A 12,245-nucleotide genomic window follows, 5' to 3' on the forward strand; every position below is an offset into this window, starting at 1 on the left:
ACATTGAATGACTCTCAAATTCAGACACGCAAGGATTCTAGAATTTGGCCACCCTGACATTCCGGAACTCAGCGGTTCATTGATTCTACAACACAGAATCTTTCAGAATGGTAGAAAGCTGACCTAGTAGCATTCTGGACGTCAGACACCTTAACTTCCGGCTTGCAGGCATTTTAGGACTTTAGATTTCGGCCGTGCTGTGTATTCTAGAATTCCGCCACATTCCGATTCTAGAATACAGACATTTGGTGCTTCTGGAATTCAGACACCCTAACTTCCGGAATGTTGATATTAAATGACCCTCGAGTTCAGACACATAAGGATTCTTGACTTTGGCCACCCTGACTTTCCGCAACTCAGCCATCCATTGATTCTAGAACCCAGAATCTTTCAGAAAGGTAGAATGCTGACCTAGTAGAATTGTGGATGACAGACACCTTAACTTCTGGCTAGCAGGCATTTTAGGGCTTTAGAATTCCGCCATGCTGTGCATTCTAGAATTCTGCCACATTCAGATTCCAGAATACAGACATTTGGTTCTTCTGGAATTCAGACAAACTAACTTCCGGAATGTTGACATTGAATGACTCTCGAGTTCATACACAGAACCATTCTTGGCTTTGGCCCCCCTGACATTCCCGAACTCAGCTGTCCAATGATTCTAGAACCCAGAATCTTTCAGAACGGTAGAATGCTGACCTAGTAGCATTCTGGACGTCAGACACCTTAACTTCCGGCTTGCAGGCATTTTAGCACTTTAGAATTCTGCCGTGCTGGGCATTCTAGAATTCCGCCACATTCCGATTCTAGGATACAGATATTTGCTGCTTCTGGAATTCAGACACCCTAACTTCCGGAATGTTGACATTGAATGACTCTCAAGTTCAGACACGCAAGGATTCTAGAGTTTGGCCACCCTGACATTCCGGAAATAAGCCGTCCATTGATTCTAGAACCGAGAATCTTTCAGAACGGTAGAATGCTGAACTAGTAGCATTCTAGACGTCAGACACCTTAACTTCCAGTTAGCAGGCATTTTAGGAATTTAGAATTCCGCCGTGCTGTGCATTCTAGAATTCCGCCACATTCCAATTCTAGAATACACACATTTGGTGCTTCTGGAATTCAGACACCCTAACTTCTGGAATGTTGACATTGAATGACTCTCGAATTCAGACAGAGAAGGATTCTTGACTATGGCCACCCTGACATTCCGCAACTCAGCCGTCGATTGCTTCTAGAACCCAGAATCTTTCAGAACGGTAGAATGCTGACCTAGTAGCATTCTGGACCTCAGAAACCTTAACCTCCGGCTTGCAGGCATTTTAGGACTTTAGAATGCTGCCGTGCTGTGCATTCTAGAATTCCGCCACATTCCGATTCTAGGATACAGATATTTGGTGCTTCTGGAATTCAGACACCCTAAATTCCGGAATGTTGACATTGAATGACTCTCGAGTTCAGACACGCAACGATAAAACTGTTTGGCCACCTTGACATTCCGGAACTCAGCCGTGCATTGATTCTAGAACCCAGAATCCTTCACAATGGTAGAAAGCTGACCTAGTAGCATTCTGCACGTCACACACCTTAATTTCCGGCTAGCAGGAATTTTAGGACTTTAGAATTCCACCGTGCCATGCATTCTTCAGTTCCGCCACATTCCGATTCTAGAATTCACATTTTTGGTGCTTCTGGAATTCAGACACCCTAACTTCCGGAATGCTGACATTCAATGACTCTCGAGTTCAGACACTCAAGAATTCTAGAGTTTGGCAACCCAGACATTCCGGAACTCAGGCGTCCATTGATTCCAGACCCAGAATCTTTCAGAATGGTAGAATGCTTAACTAGCAGCATTCTGGACGACAGACACCTTAACACTCAGCTGGGAGGCATTTTAGGACTTTAAAATTCCGCCGTGCAGTGCATTCTAGAATTCCGCCGCATTCCGATGCTAGAATACACACATTTGGTGCTTCTGGAATTCAGACACCCTAGCTTCCAGAATTTTTACATAGAATGACTCTCCAGTTCAGACACGCAAGGATTCTAGAATTCAGCCACCCTGACATTCCGGAACTCAGCCGTCCATTGATTCTAGAACCCAGAATCTTTCAGAACGGTGGAGTGCTCAACTAGTAGCATTCTGGACGTCGGACACCTTAACACTCAGCTAACAGGCTTTTTAGGACTTTAAAATTCCGCCGTGCTGTGCATTCTTGCATTCCGCCACATTCCGATTCTAGAATACAGACATTTGGTGCTTCTGGAATTCAGACACCCTAACTTCCGGAATGTTGACATTGAATGACTCTCGAGTTCAGACACACAATGATAAAAGAGTTTCGCTACCCTGACATTCCGGTACTGAGACGTCCATTGATTCTAGAACCCAGAATCTTTCAGAATGGTAGAATGCTGACCTGGTAGCATTCTGGACGTCAGACACGTTAACTTCCATTTAGCATGCATTTTAGGACTTTAGAATTCCGCCGAGCTATGCATTCTAGAATTCCGCCACATTCCGATTCTAGAATACAGACATTTGGTGCTTCTGGAAATCAGACACCCTAACTTCCGGAATGTTTACGTTGAATGACTCTCGAGTTCAGACACGCAAGGATTCTAGAATTTGGCCACCCTGACATTCTGGAGCTCAGCCGTCCATTGATTCTGGAACCCAGAACCTTTCAGAACGGTAGAATGCTGACCTAGTAGCATTCAGGACGTCAGACACCTTAACTTTCAGCTGGCATGCATTTTAGGACTTTAGAATTCCGCCGAGCTGTGCATTCTAGAATTCCGCCACATTCCGATGCTAGAATACACACATTTGGTGCTTCTGGAATTCAGACACCCTAGCTTCCAGAATTTTTACATAGAATGACTCTCGAGTTCAGACACACAAGGATTCTAGAATTCAGCCACCCTGACATTCCAGAGCTGAGCCGTCCATTGATTCTAGAACTCAGAATCTTTCACAACAGTAGAATGCTGACCTAGTAGCATTCTGGACGTCAGACACCTTAACTTCCGGCTAGGAGTCATTTTGGGACTTTAGAATTCCGCCGTGCTGCGCATTCTAGAATTCCACCATATTCCGATTCTAGAATACAGACATTTGATGCTTCTGGAATTCAGACACACCAACTTCCGGAATGTTGACATTGAATGACTTTCGAGTTCAGACACGCAAGGATTCTAGAGGTTGGCCACCCTGACATTCCGGAACTCAGATGACCATTGATTCTAGAACCCAGACGCTTTCAGAACGGTAGAATGCTGACCTAGTCGCATTCTGGACGTCAGACACCTTAACTTCCATCTAGTAGGCATTTTAGGAATTTAGAATTCCGCCGTGCTGTGCATTCCAGAATTATGCCACATTCCAATTATAGAATACAGACATTTGGTGCTTCCTGAATTCAGACACCCTAACTTCCAGAATGTTGACATTGAATGACTCTCGAGTTCAGACACAGAACGATTCTTGACTTTGGCCACCCTGACATTCCGCAACTCAGCCATCCATTGATTCTAGGACCCAGAATCTTTCAGAACGGTAGAATGCTGACCTGGTAGTATTCTGGACGTCAGACACCTTAACTTCCGGCTTGCAGGCATTTTAGGACTTTAGAATTCTGCCGTGCTGTGCATTCTAGAATTCCGCCACATTCCGATTTTAGAGTACAGACATTTGGTGCTTCTGGAATTCAGACACCCTAACTTCCGGAATGTTGAAACTGAATGACTCTCGAGTTAAGACACAGAAAGATTCTTCTGTTTGGCCACCCTGACATTCCGGAATTCAGCCGTCCATTTATTCTACAACCCAGAATCTTTCCGAATGGTAGAGTGCTGAACTAGCAGCATTCTGGACGTCAGACACCTTAACACTCAGCTAACACGCATTTTAGGACTTTAAAATTCTGCCGTGCTGTGCATTCTAGAATTCCGCCACATTCCGATTCCAGAATACAGACATTTGGTGCTTCTGCAATTCAGACACCCTAACTTCCGGAATGTTGACATTGAATGATTCTCAAGTTCAGACACGCAACTATAAAAGAGTTTGGCTACCCTGACATTCTGGAACTGAGCCGTCCATTGATTCCAGAACCCAGAATCTTTGAGAACGGCAGAATGCTGAACTCGTGGCATTCTGGACGACAGACACCTTAACATTCAGCTGGCAGGCATTTTAGGACTTTAAAATTGCGCCATGCTGTGCATTCTAGAATTCCGCCACATTCCGATTCCAGAATACAGACATTTGGTGCCTCTGCAATTCAGACACCCTAACTTCCAGAATGTTGACATTGAATGACTCTCGAGTTCAGACACGCAATGATAAAAGAGTTTCGCTACCCTGACATTTCGGAACTGAGCCGTCCATTGATTCTAGAATCCAGAATCTTTCAGAACGGTAGAATGCTGACCTAGTAGCATTCTGGACGCCAGACACCTTAACTTCCGGCTTGCAGGCATTTTAGGAATTTAGAATTCCGCCGTGCTGTGCATTCCAGAATTCTGCCACATTCCAATTCCAGAATACAGACATTTGGTGCTTCCTGAATTCAGACACCATAACCTCCAGAATGTTGACATTGAATGACTCTCGACTTCAGACACAGAAGGATTCTTGACTTTGGCCACCTTGACGTTCTGCAACTCAGCCGTCCATTGATTCTAGAACCCAGAATCTTTCAGAACGGTAGAATGCTGACCTAGTAGCATTCTGGACATCAGACACCTTAACTTCCGGCTTGCAGGCATTTTAGGACTTTAGAATTCTGCCATGCTGTGCATTCTAGAAATCCGCCACATTCCGATTCTAGAATACAGAAATGTGGTGCTTCTGGAATTCAGACACCCTAACTTCCGGAATGCTAACAGTGAATGCCTCTCGAGTTCAGACACGCAAGGATTCTAGAGTTTGGCCACCCTGACATTCCGGAACTCAGCCGTCCATTGATTCTAGAACCCAGAATCTTTCAGAAATGTAGAATGCTATACTAGTAAAATTGTGGACCTCAGACACCTTAACTTCCGGCTAGCAGGCATTTTAGGACTTTACAATTCTGCCATGCTGTGCATTCTAGAATTCCGCCACATTCCGATTCCAGAATACAGACGTTTGGTACTTCTGCAATTCAGACACCCTAACTTCCGGAATGTTGACATTGAATGATTCTCGAGTTCAAACACGCAACTATAAAAGAGTTTGGCTACCCTGACATTCCGGAACTGAGCCGTCCATTGATTCTGGAACCCAGAATCTTTCAGAATGGCAGAATGCTGAACTAGTAGCATTCTGGATGACAGACACCTTAACATTCAGCTGACAGGCATTTTAGGACTTTAAAATTGGGCCGTGCGGTGCAGTCTAGAATTCCGCCACATTCCAATTCCAGAATACAGACATTTGGTGCTTCTGAAATTCAGACACCCTAACTTCCGGAATGTTGACATTGAATGACTCTCGAATTTGGACACGCAAGGATTCTAGAGTTTGGCCACCCTGACATTCCGGAACTCAGCCGTCCATTGATTCTAGAACCCAGAATCTTTCAGAACGGTAGAGTGCTGAACTAGTAGCATTCTCGACGTCAGACACCTTAACACTCAGCTAACAGGCATTTTAGGACTTTAAAATTCCGTCGTGCTGTCCATTCTAGAATTCCGCCACATTCCCATTCTAGAATATAGACATTTGGTGCTTCTGGAATTCAGACACCCTAACTTCCGGAATGTTGACATTGAATGACTCTCGAGTTCAGACATGCAACGATAAAAGAGTTTTGCTACCCTGACATTCCGGAACTGAGCCGTCCATTGATTCTAGAACCCAGAATCTTTCAGAATGGTAGAATGCTGACTTAGTAGCATTCTGGACGTCAGACACCTTAACTTCCGGCTAGCATGCATTTTAGGACTTTAGAATTCCGCCGAGCTGTGCATTCTAGAATTCCGCCACATTCCGATTCTAGAATACAGACATTTGGTGCTTCTGGAATTCAGACACCCTAGCTTCTGGAATGTTGACATTGAATGACTCTCGAGTTCAGACACGCAACGATAAAAGTGTTTGGCCACCCTGACATTCCGGAACTCAGCCGTCCATTGATTCTAGGACCCAGAATCTTTCAGAATGGTAGAATGCTGACCTAGTAGCATTCTGGACGTCAGACACCTTAACTTCCGGCTAGCAGGCATTTTAGGAAATAAGAATTCCGCCATGCTGTGCATTCTAGAATTCCGCCACATTCCGATTCTACAATACAGACCTTTGGTGCTTCTGCAATTCAGACACCCTAACTTCCAGAATGTTGACATTGAATGACTCTCGAGTTCAGACACGCAACGATAAAAGTGTTTGGCCACCCTGACATTCCGGAACTGTGCCGTCCATTGATTCTAGAACCCAGAATCTTTCAGAATGGTAGAATGCTGACCTAGTAGCATTCTGGACGTCAGACACCTTAACTTCCGGCTAGCAGGCATTTTGGGACTTTAGAATTCCGCCGTGCTGCGCATTCTACAATTTCGCCATGTTCCGATTCTAGAATACAGACATTTGGTGCTTCTGGATTTCAGACACACTAACTTCCAGAATATTGACATTGAATGACTCTCGAGTTCAGACACGCAAGGATTCTAGAGTTTGGCCACCCTGACATTCCGGAACTCAGCCGTCCATTGATTCTAGAACCCAGAATCTTTCAGAACGGTGGAGTGCTCAACTAGTAGCATTCTCGACGACAGACACCTTAACACTCACCTAACAGGCATTTTAGGACTTTAAAATTCCGCCGTGCTGTCCATTCTAGAATTCCGCCACATTTCGATTCTAGAATACAGACATTTGGTGCTTCTGCAATTCAGACACCCTAACTTCCGGAATGTTGACATTGAATGACTCTCAAGTTCAGACACGCAACGATAAAAGAGTTTCGCTACCCTGACATTCCGGAACTGAGACGTCCATTGATTCTAGAACCCAGAATCTTTCAGAACGGTAGAATGCTGACCTAGTAGCATTCTGGACGTCAGACACCTTAACTTCCATCTAGCATGCATTTTAGGACTTTAGAATTCCGCCGAGCTGTGCATTCTAGAATTCCGCCACATTCCAATTCTAGAATACAGACATTTGGTGCTTCTGGAATTCAGACACACTAACTCTCCGAATGTTGACACTGACTGACTCTCGAGTTCAGACATGCAAGGATTCTAGAGTTTGGCCACCCTGACATTCCAGAACTCAGCCATCCATTGATTCTAGAACCCAGAATCTTTGAGAATGGTACAGTGCTGACCTAGTAGCATTCTGGACGTCAGACAACTTAACATCCGGCTAGCACGCATTTTTGGACTTTAGAATTCCGCCGTGCTGTGCATTCTAGAATTCCGCCACATTCTGATTCTAGAATACAGACATTTGGTGCTTCTGGAATTCAGACACCGTAGCGTCCAGAATGTTGACATTGAATGACTCTCGAGTTCAGACACGCAAGGATTCTAGAGTTTAGCCACCGTGATATTCCGGAACTCAGCCGTCCATTGATTCTGGAACCCAGAATCTTTCAGAACGGTAGAATGCTGACCCCGTAGCATTCTGGACGTCAGACACCTTAACTTCCGGCTAGCATGCATTTTAGGACTTTAGAATTCCGCCGAGCTGTGCATTCTAGAATTCCGCCACATTCCGATTCTAGAATACAGACATTTGGTGCTTCTGGAATTCAGACACCCTAGCTTCCGGAATGTTTACATTGAATGACTCTCGAGTTCAGACACGCAAGGATTCTAGAATTTGGCCACCCTGACATTCCAGAACTCAGCCGTCCATTGATTCTGGAACCCAGAACCTTTCAGAACGGTAGAATGCTGACCTAGTAGCATTCAGGATGTCAGACACCTTAACTTCCGGCTAGCATGCATTTTAGGACTTTAGAATTCCGCCGAGCTGTGCATTCTAGAATTCTGCCACATTCCGATGCTAGAATACACACATTTGGTGCTTCTGGAATTCAGACACCCTAGCTTCCGGAATTTTTACATAGAATAACTCTCCAGTTCAGACACACAAGGATTCTAGAATTCAGACACCCTGACATTCCAGAGAGGAGCCGTCCATTGATTCTAGAACCCAGAATCTTTCAGAACAGTAGAATGCTGTCCTAGTAGCATTCTGGAGGTCAGACACCTTAACTTCCGGCTAACAGGCATTTTAGGACTTTAGAATTCCGCCGAGCTGTGCATTCTAGAATCCTGCCACATTCCGATTCTAGAATACAGACCTTTGGTGCTTCTGGAATTCAGACACCCTAACTTCCGGAATGTTGACATTGAATGACTCTCGAGTTCAGACACGCAACGATAAAAGAGTTTGGCCACCCTGACATTCCGAAACTCAGCCGTCCATTGATTCTAGGACCCAGAATCTTTCACAACGGTATAATGCTGACCAAGTAGCATTCTGCACGTCACACACCTTAATTTCCAGCTAGCAGGCATTTTAGGACTTTAGAATTCCGCCATGCTGTGCATTCTTCAGTTCCGCCACATTCCGATTCTAGAATTCACACATTTGGCGCTTCTGGAATTCAGACACCCTAACTTCCGGAATGCTGACATTGAATGATTCTCGAGTTCAGACATGCAAGAATTCTAGAGTTTGGCAACCTAGACATTCCGGAACTCAGGGGTCCATTGATTCTAGAACCCAGAATCTTTCCGAACGGTAGAATGCTTAACTAGTAGCATTCTGGACAACAGACACCTTAACACTCAGTTGGCAGGCATTTTAGGACTTTGAAATTCCACCGTGATGTGCATTATAGAATTCCGCCACATTCTGATTTTAGAATACAGACATTTGGTGCTTCTGGAATTCAGACACCCTAACTTCCGGAATGTTGACATTGAATGACTCTCGAGTTCAGGCACGCAAGGATTCTAGAGTTTGGCCACCCTGACATTCCGGAACTCAGCCGTCCATTGATTCTAGAACTCAGAATCTTTCAGAACGGTGGAGTGCTCAACTAGTAGCATTCTCGACGTCAGACACCTTAACACTCAGCTAACAGGCATTTTAGGACTTTAACATTCCGCCGTGCTGTGCATTCTAGCATTCCGCCACATTCCGATTCTAGAATACAGACATTTGGTGCTTCTGCAATTCAGACACTCTAACTTCTGGAATGTTGATATTGAATGACTCTCGAGTTCAGACACGCAGTGATAAAAGAGTTTCGCTACCCTGACATTCCGGAACTGAGACGTCCATTGATTCTAGAACCCAGAATCTTTCAGAACGGTAGAATGCGGACCTAGTAGCATTCTGGACGTCAGACACCTTAACTTTTGGCTAGCAGGCATTTTAGGACTTTAGAATTCCGCCGAGCTGCGCATTCTAGAATTCCGCCACATTCCGATTCTAGAATACAGACATTTGGTGCTTCTGGAATTCAGACACACTAACTCTCCGAATGTTGACACTGACTGACTCTCGAGTTCAGACATGCAAGGATTCTAGAGTTTGGCCACCCTGACATTCCAGAACTCAGCCGTCCATTGATTCTAGAACCCAGAATCTTTGAGAATGGTACAGTGCTGACCTAGTAGCATTCTGGACGTCAGACAACTTAACATCCGGCTAGCACGCATTTTTGGACTTTAGAATTCCGCCGTGCTGTGCATTCTAGAATTCCGCCACATTCTGATTCTAGAATACAGACATTTGGTGCTTCTGGAATTCAGACACCGTAGCGTCCAGAATGTTGACATTGAATGACTCTCGAGTTCAGACACGCAAGGATTCTAGAGTTTAGCCACCGTGATATTCCGGAACTCAGCCGTCCATTGATTCTGGAACCCAGAATCTTTCAGAACGGTAGAATGCTGACCTAGTAGCATTCCGGACGTCAGACACCTTAAGTTCTGGCTACCAGACATTTTAGGACTTTAGAATTCCGCCGTGCTGTGCATTCTTCAATTCCGCCACATTCCGATTCTAGAATTCACACATTTGGCGCTTCTGGAATTCCGGAACTCAGTCGTCCATTGATTCTAGAACCCAGAATCTTTCAGAAAAGTAGAATGCTGACCTAGTAGAATTGTGGATGTCAGACACCTTAACTTCCGGCTAGCAGGCATTTTAGGGCTTTTGAATTCCGCCGTGCTATGCATTCTAGAATTCTGCTACATTCCGATTCTAGAGTATAGACATTTGGTGCTTCTGGAATTCAGACACCATAACCTCCAGAATGTTGACATTGAATGACTCTCGAGTTCAGACATGCAAGGATTCTAGAGTATGGCTACCCTGACAATCTGGAACTCAGCCGTCCATTGATTCTAGAACCCAGAATCTTTCAAAACAGTAGAATGCTGACCTAGTAGCATTCTGGACGTCAGACACGTTACCTTCTGGCTAGCAGGCATTTTAGGACTTTAGAATTCCGCCGTGCTGTGCATTCTAGAATTCCGCCACATTCAAATTCTAGAATACGGACATTTGGTGCTTCTGGAATTCAGACACCCTAACTTCTGGAATGCTGTCATTGAATGACTCTCGAGTTCAGACACGCAAGGATTCTAGAGTTTGGCCACCCTGACATTCCGGAACTCAGCCATCCATTGATTCTAGAACCCAGAATCTTTCAGAATGGTAGAATGCTGACCTAGTAGCATTCTGGTCGTCAGACACCTTAACTTCCGGCTAGCAGGCATTTTAGGACTTTACAATTCCACCATGCTGTGCATTCTAGAATTCCGCCACATTCCGATTCTAGAATACAGACATTTGGTGCTTCTGGAATTCAGACACCCTCGCTTTCGGATTGTTGACATTGAATGACTCTCGAGTTCAGACACGCAAGGATTCTAGCATTCGGCCACCCTGACATTCCGGAACTGAGCCGTCCATTGACTCTCGAACCCAGAATCGTTCTGAACGGTAGAATGCTGACCTAGCAGCATTCTGGACATCAGACACCTTAACTTCCAGCTAGCAGGCATTTTAAGACTTTAGAATTCTGCCGTGCTGAGGATTCTAGAATTCCGCCACATTCCAATTCTATAATACAGACATTTGGTGCTTCTGGAATTGAGACACCCTAACTTTTGCAATGTTGACATTGAATGACTCTCGAGTTCAGACACGCAAGTCTTCTAGAGTTGGGCCAACCTGACATTCTGGAACTCAGCCGTCCATTGATTCTGGAACCCAGAACCTTTCAGAATGGTAGAATGCTGACCTAGTAGCATTCTGGATGTCAGACACCTTAACTTCCGGCTGGCAAGCATTTTAGGACTTTACAATTCCACCGTGCTGTGCATTCTAGTATTCCCCCACATTCCAATTCCAGAATACAGACATTTGGTGCTTCTGGAATTCAGACACCCTATCTTCTGGAATGTTGACATTGAATGACTCTCGAGTTCAGACATGCAAGGATTCTAGTGTTTGGCCACCCTGACATTATCTAGTTAATGTTCTAGGGACCATGACTGTGAGCAACTCAGAACAGGGAAAGAGGTTTCTTTTTTGTTCACCTGTCCAGGGTGGAGTGCACTGGTTTGATCATGGTACATTGCAGCCCTGAACTCCTGAACTTCTGGGCTCAAGGACTCCTCCCACCACAGCCTCCCAAATATTAATAGTTTGCACTACAGGTGTACCACCTTGCCTGGCTAATTCTTTTAACTTTTTTTGGTAGAGACCAGGGTCTCTCCATGTTGCTAGGACTAGGGAAGAAGATTTTTGACTACAACTTATCCCCTGGCTCACCCACTGAAGAGATGGAGACCGAGTTGCCAAGGGCTCATATTTAAAGGTCAATTGGCCAAATCAAACCTAGAGTAGAGGAGCGAGACCTGGTTGTCCTGAGACTTTCTTCAAATCTGCATCCTGTCCCCATGACTCAGTTTTCTCATCTGTAAAATGGAGATAACATCAGACCTACGTCTGTATAGTTTGTCAATGCGGGGCGGCGGGGGAGAGAGAGAGAGAGAGAACACAACACATCTGGGGGTGACATTTACCATCCCATACAGACCACTGAGTTCTATACTCAAAAACTAAAGCCAGCCTGCATCTTGATGAATGATAGCACACACGAGGGACAAAGCTGCTCTGCTGGCAGCTGGAGTAACAAAAGTAAGGAGGAGTGGTCTTGGAACAGGCTCTGCTGGCCGGGGCTCTGTTTCCCCACACAGGTCTCTCCAGCTGGAGC

Source organism: Aotus nancymaae, unplaced genomic scaffold (genome assembly GCF_030222135.1).
Source record: "Aotus nancymaae isolate 86718 unplaced genomic scaffold, 86718_ANA_hifiasm-v0.15.2.pri h1tg000036l, whole genome shotgun sequence".
In the NCBI taxonomy this organism is placed as follows: domain Eukaryota; kingdom Metazoa; phylum Chordata; class Mammalia; order Primates; family Aotidae; genus Aotus; species Aotus nancymaae.